The 9,268-nt window shown below is 40.6% G+C and overlaps 1 pseudogene; it reads left to right on the plus strand.

Moving 5' to 3' along the window:
- Positions 1-2,610: 2,610 nt before the first annotated feature.
- On the plus strand, positions 2,611-5,261 carry LOC125995827 (MKI67 FHA domain-interacting nucleolar phosphoprotein-like; annotated as a pseudogene).
- The last annotated feature ends 4,007 nt before the right edge of the window (positions 5,262-9,268 follow it).

The raw sequence follows: 9,268 nt of genomic DNA on the forward strand, positions 1-9,268 counted from the left end.
CAGCTAGATATTCTTGCAGAACATTTAGCCTATAAACCAAATTTTGTAATTTACACAGAGTCCAGCAGGAAATGCCATAAATGACTCTCCCTTTTCATCATCCTGTACATAGAGGAATGTGAAAAATGAGGTCTGTCTTGAGTTTGTGGGTATAGCAAGGCCAACCCATCTATTACAACCAGTAAAGTAACCCAACAGCTCAAGGGTTGTAGAAGTAACCAGGTGGTTGGTATATCTCTGAGGATTTAGGATCGAGTATAGAATGGCTTTGGATTGATGGAGAGAGGTTGTGCTGGATGATTAAAGACAGAATAGTCTTACTAAGGTTGGGGAGATAAACAATGAATAGGTGTTTGCCTTGAAAGTAAAAAACCCAGGTTTGATCTCCAAGCTCTGTCATATGAACCCCAATTTCTGCCAGAAGTAACCCCTGAACAGAGAGCCAGGAATGATCCCTAGGATCAAACCAGATCAGCCATGTCAAGATTAATAAGTGCCCTACCCACTGTACAATCTCTCTGGCTCCAAATGTTTCTTAATCTAAAAGAGGGCAATCATATGTGCTATAAATGAGTGTCATATTCAAAACAAAGTGCTAAAAATTTTGTCTTGCCTTTTGAAGATGCTCCTTTAATGCTTCTTACAAGACTTGTTTCAAGGCTCTAAATTTCCAAAGCTGTTGCCTGTTCTCTTAAAAGTTGGTGAACTTCCATGAATTTTTCCTATACATGGATGTACATGGAATCTATTATGCTGAGTAAAGTAAGTCAGAGAGAAAGAGATAGATAGATAGAGAGAAATGCAGAATGGTCTCACTCATCTATGGGTCTTAAGAAAAATGAAAGACATTCTTGCAATAATAATTTTCAGACACAAAAGAGAGAAGGGCTGGAGGTTACAGCTCACCTCATGAAGCTCACCACAAACAGGGACGAGTTTAGTTAGAGAAAAAACTACATTTTGAACTATCCTAATAATGAGAATGTATGAGGGAAATAGAAAGCCTGTCTAGAGTACAGGTGGGGGTTGGGTGGGGAGGAGAAAGATTTGGGACATTGGTGATGGGAATGTTGCACTGGTGATGGGTGGTGTTCTTTACATGACTGAAACCCAAACACAATCATGTATGTAATCAAGGTGTTTAAATTATATATATAAAAGTTGGTGGACTTCTACACATCTTGCTCATTGGTTTTGCAGTGTTCCTGCTATAGTGAGGCTGAATCTTTGTTGGTAGGCTCCTGGGACACTCTGAGAAATTTCCTTCCTTTTTTGTCTTTACCCAGTGACAGAAAGTAAAACTTTGAGCAGTGTGACATTTGATGATGAACTATCATCGAACCACAAACTCATATAGGAAATAGTGTAATTGGGCCTGTTATTTGGCAGAATTTGGATGTGAGGTTTGCCAGGGCATAGCTGGAAGGGAGGGGGATCCATCTGTGGTTCAATTAGGCCTTGGAATTAAGACTGAGATCTGAGATTTTAAAATTTTATATATATATATATATATATATATATATATATATGTATATATGTATGTATGTATGTATGTATTTTTTGGTTTTCGGTTTTTGGTTTTTGGGTCACACCCGGCAGTGCTCAAGGGCTACTCCTGGCTCCATGCTCAGAAATTGCTCCTGGCAGGCTCGGGGGACCATATGGGACACTGGGATTTGAACCAATGACCTGCATGAAAGGCAAATGCCTTACCTCCATGCTATCTCTCCGGCCCCTTAAAATTATATTTAAAAGTGAAACTCTGGGGCCAGAGAGGTAGCACAGAGTGGTAGGGCATTTGACTTGTATGTGCCAACCTGTGTGGGACCTGATTCGATTTCTGGCATTCCATATGGTCCCCCAGGCTGCCAGGGGCTATTTCTGATTGTAGAGCTAGGATTGACCCGTGAGCACTGCTGCGTGTGATACAACAACCAACCAAACCAATCAGTCAATCATTAAATAAAGTTTTAAAAAAATTACAATGATAGTCTAAATCAATTCTTTCTGAGATAATACTTGAGGAACTGTGGATTTTGTTGAGGAATGTGGCATAAATGGAGTTAAAGGCCACATTGTAGAGTTTGGGACAGAGGAATAAAAACAAGGAAGAGGTGTATGATTAATAAACAGGAAAAAGAGAGATAAAACTCAATGGAAACTTAAGACATAACTTTGCTAATTTCTGTAGAACTCTTGAGACTGGAATAAAGGTCATAGATACAAACATGCTTTTTCACCTTTGCTCTTGATGAAACATCAGACATGTGGGTAGACATCATTATGTTCTTGCCTCATTAGTGGGAAAAACTGGATAAAGCTGATAATGATTTTGTCTTGTGGCAAGTGACCCCAGCAGGCAGCAAACTCCCACTTGGAGGGATCATCAGAGAGTTTTGAGTGGGATTAGAACTAACTATCACTTATGTGCTCATTTGAAAGATATAGGTTTATATCATACATAATGACAATGGCTGTCCAAACATTAGGCTTATAGAAACCACTCAGCACATAGTTAATAGTCATCATCATCATCATCATCTCAAACCATGGTCCTTCCATGCTTCCTATGTGCATTCTTAGAATTGTGGCTCAGGAAGAAATTGAGAAATGATCACCAGTTCCTGTTGTTTTCAGATGCAGGTGTTGAAAGAATCCAATCAAAGGTACAGAGTTTGCTCACCCCAATTTGGCACCCCAATTTTCCATCTGGAGTGTATCTACAGCACGTTTCCAAACCGAGCACGCATGAGTAAAACACAGAAGTCAGATAAAACAGATCACAGGGCCTTAACCCTGGAAGTCCTGATTACTGAGAATTTGTGTTTCTGTCAAGAGTTAGGTGAAAGTAACTGCAGCAGACAGCTCCACTGTGGTTGCCAGTGACCTCAGTGAATGGTGCCCTCCCAGGGCTGAAAAATATCAGCTGGTATTTTCTAGAAAACATGGATGAGTCTGGTCTCGGAGGCAACTCACAGTAGTGAAGAACAGTGACCCAGAGCAAAAGGGCCAGGAGTTTCCCACTCAGGTGGGCAGGCTGTGATATGAGAGGATATCATTTGCCTGCCTGCACCCTCCTGGATAACTGTGTTGGAGACAGAGCAAAGATAAAGCACCCAGCATTACCCAAAGTGACTAGGGAGTGATTAATACGCAGAGCTCCTTGAGCAGAAAAGGTGGGCACGCGAGATGCAATTAAGATGATAAAGAACCTCAAGAAGCATCGTTTAGCAGCAAGCAGGGAGCAATAAGGCGACTAGGCAGAGAACTACTGCTTGCCTCTTCTCTGCAAAGACTGTTTATGAGAGAGAGACAGAAACAGAGACAGAGAGACAGAGAGAGACAGAGAAAGAGAGAGAGAGAGAGAGAGAGAGAGAGAGAGAGAGAGAGAGAGAGAGAGAGAGAGAGAGAGAGAGAGAGAGAGCTGGGGTTCACGATTTCAGCCCCATCTGAGCTAGAGAAGAAAGGTAATTGGAAAGGTTATTTAAAGCAGAGGTGTTCCTTTGTCTTCTTCCCTGAAAGGATGGATGCTACAGCAGTCACGAATAACGAGGTTGATGAGGATTTCAGCGGTGGTGGGTGGAAAAGCAATTGTGATTTGGTTGAAATTCAGACTGTGTTTCTGCTTGGCTAGTAATTGATAGAGGGAAGTAAATGACTCAAAGGAGGTCCTCAGTGTGATTCATAAGACTTGTGTGTGAACTTCTGAGGTTACATACACAGGGCTGGCCCTGCTGTGAGGGATAAAATCGTTTCTAGCGTTGCTTTGTCTACTCCTTCCCTATTCTTTCTGTTCTTCTGGATGTTGACTTCTCCCCAGGGCCAGGTAGGAGCTCCTCTGCACCATAAAAATTCTCATTTTCCTTGCAAACTGTTGTCTGTTAAATCAAGTGCATTCAGGGCCGGAAAGGTAGCACAGCGGTAGAGCATTTGCCTTGCACATGACCAACCCAGGAAGGATCTGAGTTCAATCCCCTGCGTCCCATATGGTCTCCCAAGCCAGAAGAGATTTCTAAGCGCATAGCCAGGAGTAACCCCTGAGCATCACCTGGTGTGGCCCAAAAACAAAAATCAAGTGCATTCATATCGAATGCTCAAGTTAAGGCATCTATTTAAGACAATGTCTTAATGCCAATAAATAACTCTGTAATACTGGTCATGAAGGGCAGTAGAAAAAAGAAGAAGGCAACACTCAATATTTATATACCTGACAAACTGGTTTAGCATTTCTGCTACTTAATATTTTACATGGTGGGTCGCCTGGAGTTGGCTGCTTGGGATGTCCACAATGGTCGCTCTGTCCGCCCCGCCAAACTGTTTCTGTCTCTGAACCCAGAGAAGGATGACCAGTTTCGGAAGGATGTGATGCAAAAAAGCAAAAGCAGCAACCACAACAACAGACTCCAGGAGTGATCTACGTGAGCTATCTGCCATTCACACTTTATGAAACTTTATGAAGCTCCTAGCATACTTTTCTCAGTTTGGCACTGTCACAAAACTCAGACTGTCCAGAAGTACAAAGGCAGGTTCATGCCACCAGAAAAAGTCCATGAAGAATTGCTTTTAAGAGTGACATAAGCGGGCCCGGAGAGATAGCACATCGGCGTTTGCCTTGCAAGCGGCCGATTCAGGATCAAAGGTGGTTGGTTCGAATCCCGGTGTCCCATATGGTCCCCCGTGCCTGCCAGGAGCTATTTCTGAGCAGACAGCCAGGAGTAACCCCTGAGCACCGCCAGGTGTGACCCAAAAACCAAAAAAAAAAAAAAAAAAAAAAAAGAGTGATATAAGCATTTAAAAATCCATCGTTTCTAGCAGTAAAATGGTATAATAAGGACCGGACACTTCTTCAAAAATTACAGATGGAGAAATGATTTAAACAGAAAGAAAAATTACTCAGAAAGAAGTTGGCCAAAAAGGGGATTGACGATAATTTCCCCTCTTTGATTTTACACACAAAAGCTGCCAACACTGATTTGAGAGAACCTGAAAAGACTGAGATACTTGCCACTAAGAAGACAAAGACAAAAGCTGTAATCAGTCCTAAAACTCCTGAAAACACCGTGGATAGCCAGGGCCCCACACCAGTTTGTACACCAACCTTTTTGGAGAGATGAAAATCTGAAGTAGCTGGCCTGAATGATGATGATAATGATGATGAAAAAGTTTTCAAACAGCCTGTGTCTGAAGTAAAATAAGCAGCACAAGCATCTCAAACACACATTCAAGGAAAAAAAAAAAGACGAAGAGAAAGCAATCAGTGACCCTAAATGATTATGTATAAAACTGTGGAAAATGACTTTATTATAAGAACTGACTTTGTTTGTTTGTATTTAGATAGAGTGGGGTACAACCACATAGGAAAAAATTTGGAGGAATAACTTTTTTTTTTTTATTTAAACACCTTGATTACATACATGATTGTGTTTGGGTTTCAGTCATAAAAGGAACACCACCCATCACCAGTGCAACATTCCCATCACCCAAGTCCCAAATCTCCCTCCTCCCCCCCCAACCCCCGCCTGTACCCTAAACAGGCTCTACATTTCCCTCATACATTCTCAATATTAGGACAGTTCAAAATGTAGTTATTTCTCTAACTAAACTCATCACTCTTTGTGGTGAGCTTCCTGAGGTGAGCTGGAACTTCCAGCTCTTTTCTCTTTTGTGTCTGAAAATTATTATTACAAGGGTGTCTTTCATTTTTCTTAAAACCCATAGATGAGTGAGACCATTCTGCGTTTTTCTCTCTCTCTCTGACTTATTTCACTCAGCATAATAGATTCCATGTACATCCATGTATAGGAAAATTTCATGACTTCATCTCTCCTGACAGCTGCATAATATTCCATTGTGTATATGTACCACAGTTTCTTTAGCCATTCGTCTGTTGAAGGGCATCTTGGTTGTTTCCAGAGTCTTGCTATGGTAAATAGAGCTGCAATGAATATAGGTGTAAGGAAGGGGTTTTTGTACTGTATTTTTGTGTTCCTAGGGTATATTCCTAGGAGTGGTATAGCTGGATCGTATGGGAGCTCGATTTCCAGTTTTTGGAGGAATCTCCATATCGCTTTCCATAAAGGTTGAACTAGACAGCATTCCCACCAGCAGTGGATAAGAGTTCCTTTCTCTCCACATCCCCGCCAACACTGTTTATTCTCATTCTTTGTGATGTGTGCCATTCTCTGGGGTGTGAGGTGGTATCTCATCGTTGTTTTGATTTGCATCTCCCTGATGATTAGTGATGTGGAACATTTTTTCATGTGTCTTTTGGCCATGTGTATTTCTTCTTTGTCAAAGTGTCTGTTCATTTCTTCTCCCCATTTTTTGATGGGGTTAGATGTTTTTTTCTTGTAAAGTTCTGTCAGTGCCTTGTATATTTTGGAGATTAGCCCCTTATCTGATGGGTATTGGGTGAATAGTTTCTCCCACTCAGTGGGTGGCTCTTGTATCCTGGGCACTATTTCCTTTGAGGTGCAGAAGCTTCTCAGCTTAATATATTCCCATCTGTTAATCTCTGCTTTCACTTGCTTGGAGAGTGCAGTTTCCTCCTTGAAGATGCCTGTAATGTCCTGTAGTGTTTTGCCTATGTGCTGTTCTATATATCTTATGGTTTTGGGGCTGATATCGAGGTCTTTAATCCATTTGGATTTTACCTTTGTACATGATGTTAGCTGGGGGTCTAAGTTTAATTTTTTGCAAGTGGCTATCCAATTGTGCCAACACCACTTGTTGAAGAGGCTTTCCCTGCTCCATTTAGGATTTCCTGCTCCTTTATCAAAAATTAGATGGTTGTATCTCTGGGGAACATTTTCTGAGTATTCAAGCCTATTCCACTGATCTGAGGACCTATCCTTATTCCAATACCATGCTGTTTTGATAATTGTTGCTTTGTAGTACAGTTTAAAGTTGGGAAAAGTAATTCCTCCCATATTCTTTTTCCCAATGATTGCTTTAGCTATTCGAGGGTGTTTATTGTTCCAAATGAATTTCAAAAGTGTCTGATCCACTTCTTTGAAGAATGTCATGGGTATCTTTAGAGGGATGGCATTAAATCTGTATAATGCCTTGGGGAGTATTGACATTTTGATGATGTTAATCCTGCCAATCCATGAGCAGGGTATGTGTTTCCATTTCCGTGTGTCCTCTCTTATTTCTTGGAGCAGAGTTTTATAGTTTTCTTTGTATAGGTCCTTCACATTTTTCGTCAAGTTGATTCCAAGATATTTGAGTTTGTGTGGTACTATTGTGAATGGGGTTGTTTTCTTAATGTCCATTTCATCCTTATTACTATTGGTATATAGAAAGGCCATTGATTTTTGTGTGTTAATTTTGTAGCCTGCCACCTTGCTATATGAGTCTATTGTTTCTAGAAGCTTTTTGATAGAGTCTTTAGGGTTTTCTAAGTAGAGTATCATGTCATCTGCAAACAGTGAGAGCTTGACTTCTTCCTTTCCTATCTGGATTCCCTTGATATCCTTTTCTTGCCTAATCGCTATAGCAAGTACTTCCAGTGCTATGTTGAATAGGAGTGGTGAGAGAGGACAGCCTTGTCTTGTGCCAGAATTTAGAGGGAAGGCTTTCAGTTTTTCTCCATTGAGGATAATATTTGCCACTGGCTTGTGGTAGATGGCCTTCACTATATTGAGAAAGGTTCCCTCCATTCCCATCTTGCTGAGAGTTTTGATCAAGAATGGGTGTTGGACCTTATCAAATGCTTTCTCTGCATCTATTGATATGATCATGTGGTTTTTATTTTTCTTGTTATTGATGTTGTGTATTATGTTGATAGATTTACGGATGTTAAACCAGCCTTGCATTCCTGGGATGAAACCTACTTGATCGTAGTGGATGATCTTCTTAACGAGGCATTGAATCCTATTTGCCAGGATTTTGTTGAGGATCTTTGCATCTGCATTCATCAGTGATATTGGTCTGTAATTTTCTTTTTTGGTAGCGTCTCTGTCTGGTTTAGGTATCAAGGTGATGTTGGCTTCATAAAAGCTATTTGGAAGTGTTTCTGTTTGTTCAATTTCATGAAAGAGTCTTGCCAAGATTGGCAGTAGTTCCTCTTGGAAAGTTTGATAGAATTCATTAGTAAATCCATCTGGACCTGGGCTTTTGTTTTTCGGCAGACATTTGATTACTGTTTTAATTTCATCAATGGTGATGGGGGTGTTTAGATATGCTACATCCTCTTCCTTCAACCGTGGAAGATTATAAGAGTCCAAGAATTTATCCATTTCTTCCAGGTTCTCATTTTTAGTGGCGTAGAGTTTTTCAAAGTAGTTTCTGATTACCCTTTGAATCTCTGTCATATCAGTAGTGATCTCTCCTTTTTCATTCCTGATACGAGTTATCAAGTTTCTCTCTCTCTCTTTCTTTGTTAGGTTTGCCAGTGGTCTATCAATCTTGTTTATTTTTTCAAAGAACCAACTTCTGCTTTCGTTGATCTTTCGGATTGTTTTTTGAGTTTCCACTTCGTTGATTTCTGCTCTCAGCTTTGTTATTTCCTTCTGTCTTCCTATTCTTGGGTCCTTTTGTTTAGCATTTTCTAGTTCTATTAGCTGTGTCATTAAGCTACTCAGGTAAGCTCCTTCTTCCTTCCTGATGTGTGCTTGCAAAGCTATAAATTTTCCTCTCAGTACTGCTTTTGCTGTGTCCCATAAGTTCTGAGAGTTTGTGTCTTTATTGTCATTTGTTTCCAGGAACCTTTTGATTTCCTCCTTGATTTCATCTCGGACCCACTGGTTATTGAGCATGAGGCTGTTTAACTTCCAGGTGTTAAAGTGTTTCTTCTGAGTCCCTTTGGAGTTCACAAATAATTTCAGAGCCTTGTGGTCAGCGAAGGTAGTCTGCAAAATTTCTATCCTCTTGATCTTATGGAGGTATGTTTTATGTGCCAGCATGTAGTCTATCCTGGAGAATGTCCCATGTACATTGGAGAAGAATGTGTATCCAGGTTTCTGGGGATGGAGTGTCCTATATATATCCACTAGGCCTCTTTCTTCCATTTCTCTCCTCAGGTCTAGTATATTCTTGTTGGGTTTCAGTCTGGTTGACCTGTCCAGTGTTGACAAAGCCGTGTTAAGGTCCCCCACAATTATTGTGTTGTTGTTGATATTATTTTTCAGATTTGTCAACAGTTGTATTAAATATTTTGCTGGCCCCTCATTCGGTGCATATATGTTTAGGAGAGTGAATTCTTCCTGCTCTACGTACCCCTTGATTAATATAAAATGTCCGTCTTTGTCCCTTACAACCTTCCTGA

The sequence above is a fragment of the Suncus etruscus genome, chromosome 18 (assembly GCF_024139225.1).
Source record: "Suncus etruscus isolate mSunEtr1 chromosome 18, mSunEtr1.pri.cur, whole genome shotgun sequence".
In the NCBI taxonomy this organism is placed as follows: domain Eukaryota; kingdom Metazoa; phylum Chordata; class Mammalia; order Eulipotyphla; family Soricidae; genus Suncus; species Suncus etruscus.